General features: G+C 37.9%; 1 protein-coding gene across 3 annotated transcripts in view; it reads right to left on the bottom strand.

The window, feature by feature from the left end:
• The window catches only part of LOC106870605 (centrosomal protein of 104 kDa), a 298,564-nt gene that overhangs the window by 272,132 nt on the left and 2,046 nt on the right, over positions 1–24,386 (bottom strand). The window lies entirely within an intron of this gene.

Below are 24,386 nucleotides of genomic sequence, written 5' to 3'. Positions count from 1 at the left end.
ATTGAGATACCAGAGTCCCAGATGGACAGACAGACAGAATTACACATTTGTTATTATAGATTTATATTACCATAAAAAAGAAAATAAGATGGAAAACTACTTCAAGACAACAAAAAAAAATTATTTCGGTAAATTCTCTTGTGACAGACTAATTATAGGCATGCCTTAATTTATGTTGGCAATTGGTTCCATGATGCAACTTAACTCAGAAAACAAAGTAACACCCAAAAGACATTCGTAAAATTCATAATCATCATCATCATCATCATTTAGCATCTGTTGTCCATAAGGGCATGGGTTGGACGATTTCACCAAGGCTGGTAAGCTGAGAGGCTGCACCAGTCTCCAGTCTGAAACAAGTAAAAGACAAAAGATATACTGGGATTGATTTGTTCAACTAAAACCCTTCAAGGTGGTGCCCCAGCATGGCCACAGTGCAATGACTGAAACAAGTAAAAGATAAAAGATATACTGGGATTGATTTGTTCAACTAAAACCCTTCAAGGTGGTGCCCCAGCATGGCCACAGTACAATGACTGAAACAAGTAAAAGATAAAAGATATACTGGGATTGATTTGTTCAACTAAAACCCTTCAAGGTGGTGCCCCAGCATGGCCACAGTCTAATGAGTGAAACAAGTAAAAGATAAAAGATATACTGGGATTGATTTGTTCAACTAAAACCCTTCAAGGTGGTGCCCCAGCATGGCCACAGTACAATGACTGAAACAAGTAAAAGATAAAAGATATACTGGGATTGATTCATTCAACTAAAACCCTTCAAGGTGGTGCCCCAGCATGGCCACAGTACAATAACTGAAACAAGTAAAAGATAAAAGATATACTGGGATTGATTTGTTCAACTAAAACCCTTCAAGGTGGTGCCCCAGCATGGCCACAGTACAATGACTGAAACAAGTAAAAGATAAAAGATATACTGGGATTGATTTGTTCAACTAAAACCCTTCAAGGTGGTGCCCCAGCATGGCCACAGTGCAATGACTGAAACAAGTAAAAGATAAAAGATATACTAGGATTGATTTGTTCAACTAAAACCCTTCAAGGTAGTGCCCCAGCATGGCCACAGTGCAATGACTGAAACAAGTAAAAGATAAAAGATATACTGGGATTGATTTGTTCAACTAAAACCCTTCAAGGTGGTGCCCCAGCATGGCCACAGTGCAATGACTGAAACAAGTAAAAGACAAAAGATATACTGGGATTGATTCATTCAACTAAAACCCTTCAAGGTGGTGCCCCAGCATGGCCACAGTACAATGACTGAAACAAGTAAAAGATAAAAGATATACTGGGATTGATTTGTTCAACTAAAACCCTTCAAGGTGGTGCCCCAGCATGGCCACAGTCCAATGACTGAAACAAGTAAAAGATAAAAGATATACTGGGATTGATTTGTTCAACTAAAACCCTTCAAGGTGGTGCCCCAGCATGGCCACAGTCCAATGACTGAAACAAGTAAAAGATAAAAGATATACTGGGATTGATTTGTTCAACTAAAACCCTTCAAGGTGGTGCCCCAGCATGGCCACAGTACAATGACTGAAACAAGTAAAAGATAAAAGATATACTGGGATTGATTTGTTCAACTAAAACCCTTCAAGGTGGTGCCCCAGCATGGCCACAGTCTAATGAGTGAAACAAGTAAAAGATAAAAGATATACTGGGATTGATTTGTTCAACTAAAACCCTTCAAGGTGGTGCCCCAGCATGGCCACAGTCCAATGACTGAAACAAGTAAAAGATAAAAGATATACTGGGATTGATTTGTTCAACTAAAACCCTTCAAGGTGGTGCCCCAGCATGGCCACAGTGCAATGACTGAAACAAGTAAAAGATAAAAGATATACTGGGATTGATTTGTTCAACTAAAACCCTTCAAGGTGGTGCCCCAGCATGGCCACAGTACAATGACTGAAACAAGTAAAAGATAAAAGATATACTGGGATTGATTTGTTCAACTAAAACCCTTCAAGGTGGTGCCCCAGCATGGCCACAGTCTAATGAGTGAAACAAGTAAAAGATAAAAGATATACTGGGATTGATTTGTTCAACTAAAACCCTTCAAGGTGGTGCCCCAGCATGGCCACAGTCTAATGAGTGAAACAAGTAAAAGATAAAAGATATACTGGGATTGATTTGTTCAACTAAAACCCTTCAAGGTGGTGCCCCAGCATGGCCACAGTCCAATGACTGAAACAAGTAAAAGATAAAAGGTATACTGGGATTGATTTGTTCAACTAAAACCCTTCAAGGTGGTGCCCCAGCATGGCCACAGTCCAATGAGTGAAACAAGTAAAAGATAAAAGATATACTGGGATTGATTTGTTCAACTAAAACCCTTCAAGGTGGTGCCCCAGCATGGCCACAGTGCAATGACTGAAACAAGTAAAAGATAAAAGATATACTGGGATTGATTTGTTCAACTAAAACCCTTCAAGGTGGTGCCCCAGCATGGCCACAGTCCAGTGACTGAAACAAGTAAAAGATAAAAGATATACTGGGATTGATTTGTTCAACTAAAACCCTTCAAGGTGGTGCTCCAGCATGGCCACAGTCCAATGACTGAAAGAAGTAAAAGATAAAAGATATACTGGGATTGATTTGTTCAACTAAAACCCTTCAAGGTGGTGCCCCAGCATGGCCACAGTCCAATGAGTGAAACAAGTAAAAGATAAAAGATATACTGGGATTGATTTGTTCAACTAAAACCCTTCAAGGTGGTGCCCCAGCATGGCCACAGTCCAATGACTGGAACAAGGAATAGATAAGAGACAAGATCAGCAAAGATGTGACTGAAAACAACATGAATTGTGATATGTCTGTGTTTATAACTAATTGTTCTTTTAGCAGAAGTAGGTAAATATTTCCTTGTTGCCTAAATAGCATGATACAACATTCCATTGAAATATGGAGATGAGAGCTAAGTAACTTTGACTGAGAGATTAGATGAATTCAAACGATCTAAAGAAATTGGAAATATGGCTTTATAGCCCATGTTTATCTCCTAGCATTATAGAAAGAAGATAGAAACGTTTGCATATGTTTGTGTGCGTGTGTGTGTGTGTATATGTTTGTGTGTGTGTGTGTGTTGTGTGTTGTGTGTGTGAGTTTGAGAAAGGATTCAGGAAGAAGAAGAAGAAGAAAAAATAATCCATGCAATAGGAAACGGATGGGAAAGGAGGTGGGGATGCGGATATGGAATATGGCATGTTTGATAGGAAAGTGTGAAAAAGGACATTTTTATAAGAAGCCAATATATGTAGGAATGCAGGTGATGAAGAACTTAAAGAACTGGATGAAACTGGATGGAACTGGATGGAACTGAATGGATGGATAGGAAGAAGGAAACAAAGGAGGTGAGAGACTTGGTGCATTGTCTAATGGCACTGGAATGATACCAAATGCAAGATGAAAAATCTGAATATATATATATGTATGTATATATACATATATATGCAAACACGTTATATACGCACATGCACATACATGCACACATACAGACAAACATATAAACATATATATATGTGTGTGTATGTGTGTGTGTATATATATATGTATGTACGTATATGTATGTTTGTGTGTGTGTGTGTGTGTGACTAAAGCGACTGAAGTCACTATTCAGCACCAGTATTGCTAGAAATACCAGTCAAAAGAACACATTGCCACAATACACACCATCTTATTTGCTGACAAGGGAGGCAAGTTATGAGTTAATTTGACTCTTATTTCTAGCAATACTGGTGCTGAATAATGCCCTCAGTCACTTTAGTGAGAAATGTATTTTTACCTATCATCATCATCATCATCATTATTTAACGTCCACTTTCCATGCTAGTATGGGTTGGACGATTTGACTGAGGACTGGTGGACCAGGAGGCGACACCAGGCTCCAATCTGATTTGGCAGAGTTTCTACATTTGGATGCCCTTCCTAACGCCAACCACTCCAAGAGTGTAGTGGGTGCTTTTACGTGCGACCGGCACAAAGGCCAGTCAGGCGGTACTGGAAACGGCCACTCTCAAAATGGTTAATTTTTCGTGCCACCTGCACAGGAGCAAGTCCAGTGGTACTGGCAACGATCTCGCTCGAATGACTTTTCACATGCCACTGGCACAAGTGCCAGGAAAGCGAAGCTGGTAGCGATCAAGCTTGAACGGTGCTCTTAGCGCTCCAGTGTTACAGGTGCCATCATGATTTCGCTTGCCCCAACAGGTCTTCGCAAGCCGAGTTTAGTGTCCAATGAAGGAGACGTTGGCATGGGTGCCAGTCGTCAAATTTAGTTCGATTTCAATTTCACTTGACTCAACAGGTCTTCACAAGCGGAGTTTAGTGTCCAATGAAGGAAAGGTACACCTAAGTGGGCTGGTTACATCCCTGGCAGAGGCCTTGGATTTTGGTCTCACTTGGCTTGCCGGGTCTTCTCACGCACAGCATATTATATATATATATATGTATATATATATATATATATATATATATATATATATATATATATATATATTGTATAAGAGTATATAAAGATTTAGTACACAGAGGGAAGACCTTTGACAGAACTTCTTTCATGCTAAAAATTGCAGTTAAACCCAAACCTCAAACAAAAGGAATTCTTAAGGCAGACTGCTAACAGGCACTAGAGTGAATAAAAAGTTAGTTAACCCTATACTCGAGTTTTGCTATTAATGACCAATAAATTAATTTAGTATATGTAGCTCATCAGTAGGATTTCTAAAGAATGCATAATTATGTAACTGTTATACATACTGAAAACACAAGGCAAGCACATGTGCAAGACAGCTCCATCTTTATAAATTATGGATTCAAACTTAGTGCGTGAGTGTAGTCAGAATAGCACCGCAGTAAAAAAATCTAAACTGTGTACTATATGGCCAAAGAATTGGAAAATTTTACTGCATAAGTATAAGGGTAAAAAATTAAAATAATTTACTACCAGTGGTTCGCATGCATAATAAAAGTCATAAGGCATAAAATATTTTATAAGAGTGTATAAAGATGTATACACACGGAGAGAAGACCCTTGACAGGACTGAAAAGGTCCTTAAGAATTCCTTTCCTTTCATAGTTTCGATTTAACTTCCCTTTTTAGCATGTAAGAAGTCCTGTCAAGGGTCTTCTCTCTGTGTATAAATCTTTATACACTCTTATATAAAATATTTTGTTTTATGACTTTTATTATGCATGCTAACACACTCATAATAAATTATTTCAATTTTTTACCCTTACACTTATGCACTATATATATATATGTATATATATATATATATATATATATATATATATATATATATATATATATATATATATATATATATATATATATATATATATATATATATACACATATACATATATCGATATATGTATATACACACATGATGGTAATGATAATGATGATGATGATGTATATATGTGGGGGGTGGGGGGTAATTTAATAACAGTTTGATTCAGCTCCATGCAACCTAAAGTTTTGTTTCATTCATCAGACTGGTGTTGAATGGAGGGGAATCCAGGATGACTTCTGGGTGCACACACAGACACACACACACACACACACACACACACACATACACCCATGATGTGATTTGTTTCTCATCAAATTTACACTGGCAACAAACTGGCAGAATTATTAATGCAATTGACAAAATGCTTACCGATATATTTTCTGAAATTTTGAAGTTGTGATTTTCACCATTTTTTTTTTTTTTGGTATCAGAATCTCCTTAGACAAAAACGTGGGTTTCCATTGAAACAAAAATTTTAAGTTTCTATCTTTATAAAATAAGTATTTTATATAAATTCATTTGGTACTTATTGTTGGTTGATATATACATTCATTTATTATTATTGTTGTATTTTGACCTGAAGATTAGCTGTATTTTTGAATAGAATTGATTTTCGATAGTTTTAATCGATTTTAATCGATTTAAATTTCTTTCTATTTGAAAATTGGTTATGAAACACGTGTAGTCATTTTATTATCTTGATCTTATGATATTTACTTTGCATTATATTATACTTATTTATTGTACTTTTAATTATAATTTTTTTCTATATGTGACAGTGGATTTTCATCAATGAATTCATAAACCTTGGTTCTTTCCCCTAAAACTATATATTAATATATATTTTATACTGTGAAACTTAATTTAATTTTAAGTTTTAATAAATTGATTTTAATTGAGTTTTTACCTGTAATTTTGGATTTTATCCCCATTATTATTATTATTATTATTATTATTATTATTATTATTATTATTATTATTATTATTATTATTATTATTATTATTATTATTATTTTATATATATATATATATATATATATATATATATATATATATGTATGTATATATATCATGAAAGATCCTGGAAAATCCAGGCCCTTACATAAATGGGACCAAGCATTGTAAAGTGTGCATAGCTATTAAAGGACACCCTCAACCCAGAGAACATATTTAATTCCTAGATGGAGGTCTTGGGACCCTGCTTGCACTTCAGGAAATTCCTGCTGGCATCCTGGGATCCACATGCTAATGGGGTTAACTATGAGTAGCAGTCGACATAGAATGACATAGAATAATGAAGTCTTTTCCTCCTCTGTTTTCTAGAGAGGCCACTTGCTAGAGAAGCCACAAGCAAACGGGTTTAAGGTCAGAAGAAACACTAAAGCCAAGTGCTTCATGAATGTGAAACCCAGGGTAACACCACAGACAGGCCATATCTATCTTTATCTATATATACATACATATATATATGTATATATATGTGTGTATATTTATACATACATATATATATATATATATATATATATATATATATATATATATATATATAAATAAAGTAGGGTGCCAGAATACCAATTGCTAGAAATAGGAGTTAACAATCCAAACCACAAATTTCTCATCATTAACAAACACCCACGGTGAATGCAACAAATATAATAAAAACAGGGCTTACCTTGTATAAACCACAAAGCAAGAAACAGATATTTTGGTATCAATTGAATTCACCTCTTGTATATCAGCACTTAAGGATCGTCAGCCAAGCTTATTGTATTCATCTATTTTACAAAATATTCATCACATTACACCATTCACATTTGCTCATCTGAATGCCCCAGCGACATTCAAATATGAACATAAAGTGAATCAGTACAATATAAAATCTAATAAAGTATTATTACCTTTATCAAAAATAAATTCGTTTGGAGTGTTACCTCCTATTTCTAGCAAGAAGTATTCTGATACCCTAATTTATTTATTTGTATATTTTACCTATATAGGTTAAACTTGCTGACCACTTTATTATTATCATTATTATCATTATTATTTTTAATAATGATAATAATACTTTATTAGATTTTAAATATATGTATACATATATATATATATATATATATATATATATATATATATATATATATATATATATATATATATATATATATAAGAGAATGAATGGGAGAAAGAGAGCCTACCGTATGTTGACCCAATAGAGGGACCAGCTATCCGAGTTGATAGTACCAGGGTAGATAAAGCAATTAAGAGTATGAAGACAGGGAAAGCCCCCGGCCCATCAGGAATCACTGCAGAGATGCTCAAAATATCTGGCAGTGTTGGCTATAGCCTAGTCACCCGTATTACGAACCAGGTGATACACGAAGGAGTCATACCCAATGACTGGTGTAGCAGCATCATAGTCAACTGCTACAAAGGTAAAGGTGACGCTTTAGATACAAATAATTACAGAGGCATCAAGCTGTTAGATCAGGTTATGAAAGTTACAGAGAGGGTCATAGCCCAACTAATTAGGGAGCGAATCAATTTAGATGAGATGCAGTTTGGGTTCGTGCCAGGTAAAAGCACTACTGATGCCTTATTTCTAGTGAGACAGTTGCAGGAGAAATACCTAGCTAAGGATAAACCTCTGTACCTGGCTTTCGTTGACATGGAGAAAGCCTTTGACAGGGTCCCCCGATCCCTTATCTGGTGGTCAATGAGGAAACTTGGGATAGAAGAATGGTTAGTGAGAGCTGTGCGAGCCATGTACAGAGATGCTGCCAGTAAGGTGAGGGTTGGAAATGAGTACAGCAATGAATTCCGGGTAGAGGTAGGGGTCCACCAAGGTTCCGTCCTCAGCCCCCTCTTATTTATCATAGTCCTCCAGGCAATCACAGAGGAGTTCAAGACAAGTTGCCCCTGGGAGCTCCTCTATGCTGATGACGTTGCCCTAATTGCGGAGTCACTATCAGAACTAGAGGAGAAGTTTCAGGTGTGGAAGCAAGGTCTAGAATTGAAGGGCCTTAGAGTCAACCTAGCTAAAACCAAAATCCTAATAAGTAGGAAGGTAGATAAAACACAAACCCCTTCAGGTAGATGGCCCTGCTCAGTATGTAGAAAAGGAGTAGGTAGTAACTCTATAAGATGTACCCGGTGCAAGCTATGGACACATAAGAGGTGCAGCAACATCAAAGGCAGGTTAACTAGCAAGTTAGTTTTTGTTTGTGGCAGATGTTCAGGTGCAATAAAGACTGTAAACAAACAGGAAACAACTTCTATCTCATTCCAGGGTGAAAAACTAGAGGTAGTCGATAGCTTCCGCTATCTGGGCGACCAAGTTAGTAGTGGGGGTGGGTGCGCTGAAAGTGTAGCTGCTAGAATAAGAATAGCCTGGGCCAAGTTTAGAGAGCTCTTACCTCTGCTGGCGACAAAGGGACTCTCACTCAGAGTAAAAGGCAGACTGCATGACGCATGCGTACGAACAGCCATGCTACATGGCAGTGAAACATGGGCTGTAACTGCTGAGGACATACGTAAGCTCGCAAGGAATGAAGCCAGTATGCTCCGTTGGATGTGTAATGTCAATGTGAATACCCGTCAGAGTGTAAGTATCTTGAGAGAAAAGCTGAACATTAGAAGCATCAGTTGTGGTGTGCAAGAGAGACGATTCGCTGGTATGGACATGTGGTGAGAATGGAGGAGGATAGCTGCGTGAAAAATTGCCACACCCTAACAGTTGAGGGAACCCGTGGAAGAGGTAGGCCCAGGAAGACCTGGGCTGAGGTGGTGAGGCAAGACCTTCGTACATTAGGCCTCACCGAGGCGATGACTACTGACCGAGACCTTTGGAAATGTGCTGTGCGTGAGAAGACCCGGCAAGCCTGCCAGTGCCCCTGGACTGGTTCTTGTGCGGGTGGCACATGAGATGCACCATTTTGAGCGTGGCCGTTGCCAGTACCGCCTGACTGGCTCCCGTAGGATTTTCGAGTGAGATCGTTGCCAGTGCCCCTGGACTGGCTTGTGCGGGTGGCACATAAAAGACACCATTTCGAGCGTGGCCGTTTTCGTGTGGGTGACACGTAAAAGCACCCACTACACTCTCTGAGTGGTTGGCGTTAGGAAGGGCATCCAGCTGTAGAAACTCTGCCAAATTAGACTGGAGCCTGGTGTTGCCATCCGGTTTCACCAGTCCTCAGTCAAATCGTCCAACCCATGCTAGCATGGAAAGCGGACGTTAAACGATGATGATGATGATGATGATATATATATATATATATATATATATATATATATATATATATATATATATATATATGGTGTATATAATATATATATATATATATATATATATATGTACTATATATATAGTAGCTGTGTGGTAAGAAGCTTGCTTCCCACCCACATGCTTCCAGGTTCAGTCCCACTGCATGGCACCTTGGGAAAGTATCTTCTACTATAGCCTCAACCCAACCAAAGCCTTGTGAGTGGATTTGATAAACAGAAACTGAAAGAAGCCCATCATATTTATATGTGTGTGTGTGTGTGTGTGTGTGTGTGTGTGTGTATATTTGTGTGTGTGTCTGTGTTTGTCCCCTTTCCATCACTTGATAGCCAAAGTAGGTGTGTTTACATCCCTGTAACTTAGCAGTTCAGCAAAAGAAACTGACAGGATAAGTCCTGGGGTCAATTTGTCTGACTGAAGGCAGTGCTCTAACATGGCCACAGTCAAATGACTGAAGCAAGTAAAAGAGAAAAGAGATACACACACACACACACACACATATATATACATATATATATTGTTCATTGATGCTGAATGTTGTTGAAGGCAATCACTGCCATCATTGTCTCACAACATATCCTACAAGAAACATGTATTGATCATTTACATTACACTGCCATCATAAGACACATTTTAAAAGCTCTCAGTTCAATCTATAAGCTTTCAAACCACTAAAGTCAACCATTACATATGATAACAACACCTTCCTTTCCCAAATACCCTTTTTTTTTTTTTATTAGTTATCAATTTTAATCCACCATTTTTGCACATACCAAATCTGAAACATTCATTATTGCCGACCACCCACCTCAAATTATCTGATACTTATTTTTCTCACTTTAAACAAGTTTTAACTTGTCACCTTTACATTTCACTGTTTCTTCTACACTAAGTCCCGGATGAAGTTTAATTTCTTTTTGTTCTTTCCACTGCTGAAGAATGTTCCTTCTAATTTTTTAATGTCATTATCAATATAGTCTTCGAGGGTGACACATTTTTCAGTGACAGTTGATAGAGCAATGCACCGAATGTCTCCTGGTATCTTATTTCGATTGTTTATCTCCTGACTGCAAAGACACATCACTTAGTAATAAAGGAATTCAGATCATGATTGTATGGTCATGAGCTTCAATAGTGTGTTGTGTCCTTGGGCAAGACACTTCATTTCACATTGCCCCAGTCCACTCAGCTGGCAAAATTCAGTAGTACATGTATTTCAAAGGGTCAGCCTTGTCACACTCTGAGTCTGCCTAAAGATTACGTTAAGGGTACACATGTCTGTGGAGTGCTCAGCCACTTGCACATCAATTTCATGAGTAGGTTGTTCCATTGATCGGATCAACTGGAGCCTTTGTTGTCACAACTGACGGGGTGCCAGGGTATCTGGCTCACTATCATAAGGTCATTGGGTTTGATACCCAGTGGTTCATTATGTCTTTAAGCAAGACACTTTATTTCACATTGCTCCAGTTCACTCAGCCAGCAAAAACGAGTTGTACCTGTATTTCAAAGGACCAGCCTTGTCTCACTCTGTGTCATGCTGGTTCTTCCTGAGAATTACATTAAGTATACAGGTGTCTTTGGCAAGAACTTGCTTGTTAATTTCATGAGCAGCATGTTCCATTAACTGGATCAACCGGGACCCCCTCCCCTCTCAGAGTGCCAATCAATCTCCTGAATTCAAATTACTCAAATGTTTGACATTGTTTTTTTTTAATAGTTGTTGCTTTGTTGTTATTGTTTAGCCACAGATCAAACCATGAATGGGCAGTCGTATAATCCTATCTACTATTAGTTCAAAGACTGAAACTTTGTGTGAGGAGGGTATAGATCAGTGTTTCACAACCTATATTGGCCACAGACCCCCGGGTGGTCCCCCAAAGTATGTGAACTAAATTCAAAATTTCATAGATGGCTGGGTGGTAAGTAGCCTGCTTACCAACCACATGATTCCGGGTTCAGTCCCACTGTGTGGTACTTTGGGCAAGTGTCTTCTACTATAGCCTCGACCCGACCAAAGCCTTGTGAGTGGATTTGGTAGACGGAAACTGAAAGAATCCTGTCGTATATATATATATATATATATATATATATATATATATATATATATATATGTATGTGTGTGTATATGTTTGTGTGTCTGTGTTTGTCCCCACCAACATCACTAGACAACCGATGCTGGTGTGTTTATGTCCCCATAACTTAGCGGTTCGGCAAAAAGAGATTGATAGAATAAGTACTAGGCTTACAAAGAATAAGTCCTGGGGTCGATTTGTTGGACTAAAGGCGGTGCCCCAGCATGGCCACAGTCAAACGATTGAAACAAGTAAAAGAGTAAAAGAGATACACACACACACACATAAGGATAGGCATATTGAAAAGGATCCGTGGCAAAACTCATTTAAATAAAAGAGGTCCTTGGTAGTGAAAGGGTTGGGGACCACTGGCCTACACTATTACATCAACCCCAATGGTCAACTGGCACTTCATCTAATTAACCCCTAAAGAATGAAAGGTAAAGTAAACCTCGGCAGTATTTGAACTCAGAACATCAAAGGTTGGAAGAAATGCTGTTGAGCTTTTTGGTGTGGTAATGCTTCTGCCGATATTTCAAAGGTGAGGGCCACAATGGAGCATTCCTCCTACATCTAAGATGATGCCGCTACTGCTAGACATACAGACACTTCTAAACTCCACATCCAGAAATGAACCACCGGGTTAATTGGCATAAAATCACTCACAGACAGGCTCCAGCCCATACCCCACAAGCATGCTGGTTGCACTCACTGGATTTTCTACCTTTACTATAAAAGGGTAAAGACTCCCTTCGGTCATGAATGACCATGGGATTGCACCTAGAAAGTTATCCTCGAAGGCACAAGTCCGGACAAGGTTGTTTATGGAAGACTAGCAGTTGATCTTGCATACCAGCCTCGCCTCTCCACACCACTGATGTTATCCAAAGGAAAGGTAAAGGTCGATACAGCCTGGCATCAGTGATGTCACAACTCATTTCCACAGCTGAGTTAACTGTAGCAAGAACAAAACACACAGCCCAGTCCAGGAATCCAGCTCATTACCTCATAATTGTCAACCTGACACTTTAACCACCTCTACTATAACATAATGTAATTCGTGGGGGCACATGGCTTGTTGGTTTGGGAGCTGGACCCATAATCACAATCACATGATTGTGATTTCAATTCCTGGACTGGGTGACGTGTTTTGTTTTTAAACAAAACATTTCATGCTGCTCCAGTCCACTCAACAGGCAAAAGGTGAGTAATTCTGTTAGGAATTAGTCACAGACATCCAAGGTGAAATGTATATTCCAGAGAAACCAGGAAATCAGCCTTATGTTCCTTACAGAGTAACGTGAATTAGCTGAGGTACAATATAATGGCCTCTGCTCCTCAGGACTGCTGACTAGATTCATGCCACTCCTACTCAGGCATTCTTCACTCACTCAGCTCCCCTCCTCTCATCACTTATGTCATTTCCAACCTCCTACTTTTTTCAAGATCTACACTAACCATTTTGTCCTTGCTTCCTTCCTTCCTTCCTTCTTTCCAAGAACATTGGCCCTCTGGAATTCCCTTCACACTCATTTCTTTCCCACAGAGGATAACTTACAAAGACTGAAACAATTATGTTATAGAAGAGTCAGTTTTGCCATTGAGAAATGTATGTAGGTATGCATACACACACACAAGTATATAGTTATGCACACACACACACACACACACACACACACACACACACAAACACACACACTCAAACACACACACAAACACACACCCGTGCACGCATGCATGCATACATGCAAGCATGCACACACACATACATGCCCATATACACATACACACAAACACAAACACATGCACACACACACAAACACATGCATGCAAGCACACACATACACACAAACACACACACATTCACTTGCACACATGCACACAAACACATGTACACACACATACACATGCACACAAACACATGCATATATATACACACACACACACTGAGACTCACAGAAATGGTGGTGGTGGTGGTGAGGGTAGTATAGTAGTAATGCCATGACGGTAGTAAAAATAATGCTGACATCGACAATAGCAATAACATTGATGATGAGACAATAACACCGATGACAATGGTAACAAAGACGATGATGATGATGGGGGGGGGGTGAGTGTATTGATAGGGGTCGTGGTGTTGATGATGATGATGATGATGATCATGATACAATATTTAAAGTGCATTTTGCTTCTGCTTGACAGACTTAATTTAAGAAAAATTCATAATTATTGTTCAGAAGCACAAAGTAACTTAACAAAAAACAAAAAAATTTAAAAAAAAAAAGAAAACAAAAATTAACAAAAAAAAAGGTTATTGAAAAATAGAAATAACAAAACATGAAGGTATATAAAAATATTATATTCTATATTAGACAATGAGTAAATAAAATGGAAAATGAAATTTATAAAATAAACAAATGTTCAATTCGTGTCAGAATGGAACGCAGATATTAAATGATGATGATGATGATGATGATGATGATGATGATGATGATGATGATGCTGAAGATGTTGAAGATGACAGCGAAGGTGGTGGCAGCGATGACAATGACGACGGTGGTGACAACAACAATGATAATGACAGTGATGGTGATGATAATGATGATACTGATGACAACAATGACGATAATGATGATGATGATGATGATGACAGCGGTGATGATGATGATGATGATGATGATGATGGTGATGATGGTGATGATGATCATGATGGCAACGGGGATGTGAAACAAAACATTTTCGAAATGTCATTACAAGATAAAAAAATAGCAGCAAAATACATTTCATGGTAGAATGGCTTTGACATCGTGTTTTTAAAAAATTAATTTTCTTTATAATACTTAAAAACAAAAATAAATTTTATTCAAAATGTATTTCTCCGGAATTATTTTCAAAATTTCTCCCAGCAGTGGCACCAAATGTTTGGTTGTGTGAACCAAGGGTATCTCTAAATTAGAGATAGAGAATTCTTTAACCAGTTATAAATTTGAAACCATCCATCAATGAATTCCCTAAAATTTTGTGTTTCTAACTTTTTTCATTTACTTGCTTCTGTCTTTGGACTTTGGCCATGCTGTGGCACCACCTTGAAGGCCACAGTCAAATGACTGAAACAAATAAAAGATATACTGGGATTGATTTGTTCAACTAAAACCCTTCAAGGTGGTGCCCCAGCATGGCCACAGTACAATGACTGAAACAAGTAAAAGATAAAAGATATACTGGGATTGATTTGTTCAACTAAAACCCTTCAAGGTGGTGCCCCAGCATGGCCACAGTACAATGACTGAAACAAGTAAAAGATAAAAGATATACTGGGATTGATTTGTTCAACTAAAACCCTTCAAGGTGGTGCCCCAGCATGGCCACAGTCCATTGAGTGAAACAAGTAAAAGATAAAAGATATACTGGGATTGATTTGTTCAACTAAAACCCTTCAAGGTAGTGCCCCAGCATGGCCACAGTTCAATGACTGAAACAAGTAAAAGATAAAAGATATACTGGGATTGATTTGTTCAACTAAAACCCTTCAAGGTGGTGTCCTAGCATGGCCACAGTGCAATGACTGAAACAAGTAAAAGATAAAAGATATACTGGGATTGATTTGTTCAACTAAAACCCTTCAAGGTGGTGCCCCAGCATGGCCACAGTCCAGTGACTGAAACAAGTAAAAGATAAAAGATATACTGGGATTGATTTGTTCAACTAAAACCCTTCAAGGTGGTGCCCCAGCATAGCCACAGTGCAATGACTGAAACAAGTAAAAGATAAAAGATATACTGGGATTGATTTGTTCAACTAAAACCCTTCAAGGTGGTGCCCCAGCATGGCCACAGTGCAATGACTGAAACAAGTAAAAGATAAAAGATATACTGGGATTGATTTGTTCAACTAAAACCCTTCAAGGTGGTGCCCCAGCATGGCCACAGTCCAATGAGTGAAACAAGTAAAAGATAAAAAATATACTGGGATTGATTTGTTCAACTAAAACCCTTCAAGGTGGTGCCCCAGCATGGCCACAGTCCAATGAGTGAAACAAGTAAAAGATAAAAGATATACTGGGATTGATTTGTTCAACTAAAACCCTTCAAGGTGGTGCCCCAGCATGGCCACAGTGCAATGACTGAAACAAGTAAAAGATAAAAGATATACTGGGATTGATTTGTTCAACTAAAACCCTTCAAGGTGGTGCCCCAGCATGGCCACAGTCCAATGAGTGAAACAAGTAAAAGATAAAAGATATACTGGGATTGATTTGTTCAACTAAAACCCTTCAAGGTGGTGCCCCAGCATGGCCACAGTGCAATGACTGAAACAAGTAAAAGATAAAAGATATACTGGGATTGATTTGTTCAACTAAAACCCTTCAAGGTGGTGCCCCAGCATGGCCACAGTGCAATGACTGAAACAAGTAAAAGATAAAAGATATACTGGGATTGATTTGTTCAACTAAAACCCTTCCAGGTGGTGCCCCAGCATGGCCACAGTGCAATGACTGAAACAAGTAAAAGATAAAAGATATACTGGGATTGATTTGTTCAACTAAAACCCTTCAAGGTGGTGCTCCAGCATGGCCACAGTTCAATGACTGAAACAAGTAAAAGATCAAAGGTGTCCCTTATTTTGGCTCCATGTCTAAGAGAAAAGGAGCTGAAATAATATCCAAGAAGTTAATGGAGGAAAAAAGTGTTAGAAAATTTCAAAGTTTTTTTTTTTTGGTTTTTATAAAAAGTTCAAAGAATGTTTACCCAAATTTTTTTTAAATCCTGAAAAACATCAAATTTTTTGCTATAGGAAAATATTTTTGAGACACATAAAAGGAGATGTTCATTCTAGTTTTCGAATCAATGAATTTAAACATTAATTATAATACAATTGCTAAATTAAAATGTTACAATATTTATTTGTTTAAATAAATTAACATTGTTGATGTTGAAAGATTTTGGACAAAGGAGTGGTTGTGTGGTAAGAAGCTTGCTTACCAACAACATGTTCCCAGGTTCAGTTCTACTGCATGGCACCTTGGGCAAGTGTCTTCTACTATAGCCTCAAGCTGACAAAAGCCTTGTGAGTGGATTTGATAGATGGAAACTGAAAGACACCTATCATATATATATAGGCGCAGGAGTGGCTGTGTGATAAGTAGCTTGCTTACCAACCACATGGTTCTGGGTTCAGTCCCATTGCATGGCACCATGGGCAAGTGTCTTCTACTATAGCTTTGGGCCAACCAAAGCCTTGTGAGTGGATTTGGTAGCGGGAAACTGAAAGAAGCCCATCGTATATGTGTATATATATGTATATATATGTATGTGTGTGTATATGTCTGTGTGTGTATATGTCTGTGTGTGTATATGTCTGTGTGTCTGTGTTTGTCTCCCCAACATCACTTGACAACCGATGCTGGTGTGTTTACGTCCCCGTAACTTAGCAGTTCGGCAAAAGAGACCGATAGAATAAGTACTAGGCTTACAAAGAATAAAGTCCTGGGGTCGATTTGCTCGACTAAAAGGTGGTGCTCCAGCATGGCCGGAGTCAAATGACTGAAACAAATAAAAGAGTAAAAGAGTAAAGAGTATGTGTGAATGTGTGTGTGTGTGTGTGTGTATTTGTGTGTGTGTGTGTGTGTGTGTGTGTATATGCTTGTGTGTCTGTGTTTGTTCCCCAGCATCACTTGACAACAGATGTTGGTATGTTTACATTCCCATAACTTAGCAGTTCGGCAAAAGAGACTGATAGAATGAGTACTAGGCTTACAAAGAATAAGTCCTGGGGTCGATTTGCTTAACTAAAGGCAGTGCTCCAGCATGGCCACAGTCAAATGACTGAAACAAATAAAATAAAGAATGAAAGATTTTACCGAGAGAAATTCCTCGAGAGATTATTGCAGGATTTGCTTTTAATCTCTTAGAAAGGTTATTCAGAAACATGAATAATTCAAAGAAAACCAAAACTGAGAACTAAGATGCAACTTCCAATTCTTTAAATAAATGGCTTGAAATGACATGATAAAATCTTCAGAGATTATGGTTTACCTGGAGCAACATCATATAAAATCAGTACAATGAACACATAACCTTCTTAGGAACAAGACAGCAATGTAGGAAACACTGAAAGCTTTAATAATTTAAAAGTAATTTATTAGATGACATTTCAGACAGTTTTTGCGAGGAATTAATTTTTACGCTTCTTTTCAAATAAAGTAAGCCATAGCAGGAATATTTATAGAGGCCTTAGCATCAACTCACTGTCTGAGAATTGAACCCAAATCACTGTGTTGAAATGTGAAAGCAAGTGTAAACACCCATACAGGATTTTGTCAGGGATTGATGGCATCAGCAAGCAACTAGACATTCAGGTCCTTGGTAGAAACATCAAGAACTTATACATTTATTGCAGAAAAATACGCTATTGGCCAGCCTCATGGCTGGCCAGTAACGTATTTTTCTGCAATAAATGGATAATTTATCCTGATCACGCTATTTATAGCATTATCATGCATTTGAGAAATAAATTTATTTCTGTTCTTACAATACATCTCAACGCTTCTAAAAAAAAAAACAACTTTGTTTGTTTACTTTCATCAAGAACTTGTTTTTATCAGTAGTCAGCCCGACTGTCAAAAACACAATACACCCAGCAGATGCTTAAAAGTCATTAGAATCTCAGTTGATGTGAATAACATATTGAAGTATCATTAGTGCTGCTGGACTGGCTCCTGTGCAGGTGGTACGTAAAATACACCATTTCGAGCGTGGCCGTTGCCAGTACCGTGTGACTGGCCTTCATGCCGGCGGCAGGTAAAAGCATCCACTACACTCACAGAGTGGTTGGCGTTAAGAAGGGCTTCCAGCTGTAGAAACTCTGCCAAATCAGATTGGAGCCTGGTGCAGCTATCTGGTCTCACCAGTCCTCAGTCAAATCGTCCAACCCATGCTAGCATGGAAAGCGGAAGTTAATCGATGATGATGATTATGATGATGATTAACAATTTTGTCTTTGGCACCATATCGCTGGTCAATTGTCAAAACACAATGAATATCAATGGTTACAGGAGCTTATGCCACTCAATATCAGCGACAGAATTCAATCCCTATAACTGTTCAGCTTCATTACTGGTGCACACATCTCTCATGGACACAAATGAACTGATTAACTTGCTGTAGATATCTCTTCCCTGTCATCAGAGTGTTTTGCCACACTGCACGGATGCACACAAACTGATTGACTTAAAGTGAATATCTATCTCTTTCCTGTTCTTATTGCAGCAACAGCTTTTTTTTTTGTTAACAATAAATAAATATTTTTGTATTGGACTTCACACAAACTATTAAATTCCTTTATCACAAAGTAATTGACATAATTTCTTTTTATTTAACTCTTTTAAAACATTTCTACTACTTTTTTTTTTCTTTATTTTTCATCTAACATTAAAATGTAATTTATTTGGTAACATTAGTTTAAGATTGATCCAATACTTGGAATACTTCCAAAATCTAATATACTTTTGATTAAACAGATCACAATAATCAAAGTAAATAGCATTGATAAAATAAACACACTTAATTTTAACCGAATGCTAATTAATACATTTATCATTCTGTTTCTTTATTTTAATGCATTAAATTCATCACATAACAATTGAATTCATTGTTTTTCTCATGAATCAGGCCACAAGCTGACAGGACCATTAGCACACCAGACAAAGTACTTAACAACATTTCTTCCATCTCTTTACACTCTGAATTTAAATTCCACCAAGGTCAACTTTACCTTTCGTTCTATCAGGGTCAATAAAACAAGTACCATTGACACAATGGGGGTCAATGTAATCAACTTCCCCACCCAACTACACTCAAAATAGCTGGCCTAGTTCCAAATCTGTGTACCTTGGGCATGTGCAGTAGTGTGTTCTTATGTTGTTATTTGTATTTCAATTTCCAGGCCTTTATATTTACAAAGTTTGTCAAGTTCCTTTACAGATATATTTTTATCAGTGGGAACTTACATATGTGAGTCCACAAGTATTATCTTTCCTGTCTTTAATAATTATTTCTGGTTGATTAGCCTTGATCGTTCTGTCATCTCAGAAGATGGTGACATTTTTATCTTCACCGACTGGCTCAGGATGATGTTCATACCAGTAAGCAACAGTGCCAATTTTGTAGTATTTACATATCTTCCAATGTAAATACTGTCCAACCCTATCATGGTGATTTTTGTATTTATGTGGTATCAGTATAGGACATCTTGAAACGAGATGATCTAGCATTTCATCAAATGTGTTGCAGAATTTATATTCAGGGCCTGTACCATTTTGAAGAACATTAGCCTGGTAGTTTAAAGTTTGATTTTGCACAACCAGTATGAAACCTTTAGTATCTGCTTTCAATCCTGAACTTCTCAGCCACTGATAGGTTGATGCTTGGTCTACATCAGCATTTGAACCTTGAAGAATATATTGTCTATGCAGGGGCTTCTGGCTCCACCACTCCTCAATGTGTTTCTGTCCATTCTTTTTTGCAGTCTGCTTGATTTGCTTTACTTGCTTCGTAGCAATGGTTTCAGCTTCTGCATCTAATTCAGAGTTAATGCCATGTTTCCTTGTGAATTTATAAGCTTCTTTGACAAGAGAATGCAACATTTTGCTGCTTTTATGTTCAAACACAAACTACAGCATCCATTCCTTCTATACTAGATAAATACCTGTTCTTCTTATGGTGGAAGTCTTATAGCATAATTCTAATTGCATCATTCCTATTCTTCCACTGTTTCTAGTAGGTAGTCAACATCTTCCTTTGGGTGGTGCATGTTCTTAGATGCCAATAATTTTCTTGTCTTCCTGTCCAGGCATTGGAGCTCCATAGGATTCCAGTTAATGATATTAAAACTGTACTGGATTATGGAAGCGCAATGGTGTTAAAAGCTTCAATGTGAGGTTTCAAGTTGAATCCAGTCTTCAGTACGTGTTTCATTCTCCTGTAGTATTCCTTTCTTATTTTTGCTTCCATAGTAGCATAATGTATAACATCTGCTTCGCTTATTCCCAGTAGTTTATAATTTTCTTGTGGATCGAGTTCCTTGGTGGTAGCATCGATTTCTAATTTAATGGAAGCTGTTTGCCTGAGCTTACCTCTCACAAAAGTTGCTCTAGCACACTTATCAAGGCCAAAATCCATCCAAGTCGGAGATCTAGTCTAATCTAGTCATCGCTGTTGTTGTTGTTGTTGTTGCTGCTGCTGCTGTTGTTGTTCTCTGGTCATTGCTCTCCTGACAGAATATATACAAGGTGACTACTGTCACCATAATACTTAACCCTTTCAATACCAGTGACGATATTTTTCAACTGACATTCATGTCATTGGACTTTCTTAAATATTCAATGTTTAACTTTCATTAGGTGAATGATAGATTGAGTTACATCAAGAAATAGAACATATCATTCATACCTTGACAAATGTCCTGTCATTTGCTGTTATGTTAGTATGTCAATCAACAAAACATCAAAATGTTATTTCTTACGAAGGGAAAAAGTCTTAATTTTTTGTGGGAGAGAACAGTTGATTAGGGTGGCACATAAAATACACCATTTTCAGCGTGGCCGTTGCCAGTACCGCCTGACTGGCCTTCGTGCCAGTGGCACGTAAAAGCACCCACTACACTCTCGGAGTGGTTGGCGTTAGGAAGGGCATCCAGCTGTAGAAACTCTGCCAAATCAGATTGGAGCCTGGTGTAGCCATCCGGTTTCACCAGTCCTCAGTCAAATCGTCCAACCCATGCTAGCATGGAAAGCAGACGTTAAACGATGATGATGATGATGATGATGATATACATGAGTAATATACATATATATATATATACATACAAGTGAGTAACAAAGAGATAAGGTGTCAGTTGTTACTCACTGGTATTTTATTCCTCTATCCTGGAATCTACGCTTCGTAAATATTGCAGACACTATTTTTAATATAAAGTACACGTCTGAATAGCTAAGAGTGGATTTCTACACTCAGCTGGGTCTTATTCTCTGAATACACTGCAACAGCATCGTATTCACTGAGTCTGATATTCACTTAATACTCAGACCTAACAAGGTGCCTCAATTCAGGTACCTAATTCAACTGAATCTTAATTCTACTTTAATTTATCAACAGTATATATATATATATATAAGAGCACCCACTACACTCTCGGAGTGGTTGGCGTTAGGAAGGGCATCCAGCTGTAGAAACTCTGATGATATATAAATCTTTTATCTTTTACTCGTTTCAGTCATTTCACTGCAGCCATGCTGGAGCACTACCTCAAAGAATATTTAGTCAAATTAATCAACCCCATTCATACTTTTTAAAGCCCAGTACTTATTCTGTCAGTCTCTTTTGCTGAACTGCTAAGTTACAGGGATGTAAACACACCAACACCAGTTGCCAGGCAGTGGTGGGGGACAAATACAGACTCAAAGAAACACACACACACACATATATATATATACATATACATACATATATATATATATATATATGACCGTTGACTGAACACTATTCAATTTTTTTTCTCCGTGTTTTTCTCCTTGTCTCCGTATTCTTTCTGTTGAAGAGCGTAGCTCGAAACGTCAAAGACTTTCCGTATTCCCGAGCGTCATACTAATATATACTTTTGTTATTTACACCACCTGTCCTCGTCTGTTGTTATTTTTTGTATATTCTCCCATATATATATATATATATATATGACAGGCTTGTTTCAGTTTCCATCTACCAACTCCTCTCACAAGGCTTCAGTCAACCCAGGGCTATAGTAGAACACACTTGCACTATGCTCCATGCAGTGGGATTGAACCTAAGACAATGTGGATGGGAAGCAAACATCTTACCACACAGCCACACCTGCACACAAACCCAAACACACACACACACACACATTTATACATATTGATTTATTTATATATGCATATTTATTTATTTATATATATATGTTGATTTATTTATATATATCTTAATTTATTTATATTTATTTATTTATGGGTTTCAGCCGAGTGGTTGCGATCATGCTGGTGCACCACCGTGATATATATATATATATATATATATATATATATATATATATATATATATATTCATTTATTCATATGTATCTATCTATATATATATTCATATATCTATATTTACACACACACATACACATGCACATTTGTGTCTACTTACACACACACATGCAATGCGCATGTATACATGTACAACATGTATAGGCTCGATAAATTTACAGACAAGCAGAAGAGGTAAAGATGGGAGAAATAGTGAAATTGTAAAGATGTGATATGTAGGGAGTTCTAATGTATGGATATGTATCTATCTATCTATCTGTCTATCCGTCTAGCTGTCTATCTATCTATCTATCTATCTATCTATCTATCTATCTATCTATCTATCTATCTATCTATATCTATCTATCTATCTTTCTATCTATCTATTTATCTATCTATCTATTTATCTATCTATCTACCTGTCTGTCTATCTGTTTATCTATCTATCTACCTATCTGTCTATCTGTCTATCTGTCTATCTGTCTATCTACCTATCTAACAGGTGTGGTGGCTGTTTGAGCAGCGCGCTTTCCCGCAGCTCATCTCTTTGGTCAAACTGCAGTCATGGATCAAAAAGAGACCAAGGCTAGGCAAATAGCACCACGAGTGCTGCCTTGCTCTAAAGCAACTCTGCCGTCCAGGACCAAACTTGTGAGACTTCAACTCCACAAAGGTGTTCTGTTCTATAGAGAATTAGTGGAGGGGAGGTGTGACGACATTCTCAGGCAGAATCTGAGTGTCGATGAGGAACACCTGACCAGCCTGTTCAGGACAACTTTCGGGCCGGGACCTATGGACAACCACCAAAGATTGCTGGCCTGGCAGTGCTATTGAGAAGCATTACCTGTTCGGGATAAGATCTACAGGCACGGTTCAAGACACACCGGACCGACTTGCCCGAGATGCGGTCAGAGCGACGAAACCATTCTGCACATACTCATGCAGTGTCCAACCATTTCGGATCTGTGGGCTTATGCCGAACGGCTGCTGTCTCATGTGGGACAAGTTCACCTGTTGGTCAAGTCTATCATGAAAATTGCTCTGCCACCTTCCCTCAACCGGGAAGGCAAGTAAGTTGTCATCGTACTGGTGGCCCTGGTGAAAGAATGTGTGTGGTGGACTCAAGCGAAAGGATTAGAGACAAACACTTATCTCTCTGGCCAATCGCTCATCAACTTTTACAAGTACCACTTGAAAAGGAAGGTGAGAATAGAGAGGCAAATTTTGTCTCATGAAAGTTTCAATAAAAGGTGGGTGAATGTAGCAAAGATGATGCATGCAAGTGATGAAACCACTTTGAGCATGATCCTGTAAATCGAAAAGAAAGAGAGAGAGCACTTTGCACTCATGTGTTTATTCCCTCCCTGCCTGAGGTTACCGTGGTCTTTTCCGTAGGCTTTTCTTTCCACGGATAAACTTAATCATGTTTTTCACATTTTAAATATTTTCTGTGATACACAATCCCTTTTGATCGTTTTTTTTGTTTGTTTTTTTTCTTACGATCCCTTTTGATCGGAATTTTATTTTTCTCCTTTTTTCTTTTTTGAAAAGAAAAGCTCTACATTGTATTTTGTCCCCTCTGTGTTCAGCCCTGTGTGGTTAATAAAGAAACTTATCTATCTATCTCTGTTT

Source organism: Octopus bimaculoides, chromosome Z (genome assembly GCF_046866305.1).
Source record: "Octopus bimaculoides isolate indiv1 chromosome Z, ASM4686630v1, whole genome shotgun sequence".
Taxonomy (NCBI): Eukaryota; Metazoa; Mollusca; class Cephalopoda; order Octopoda; family Octopodidae; genus Octopus; species Octopus bimaculoides.
This window is presented reverse-complemented; position numbering and strand designations above follow the sequence as displayed.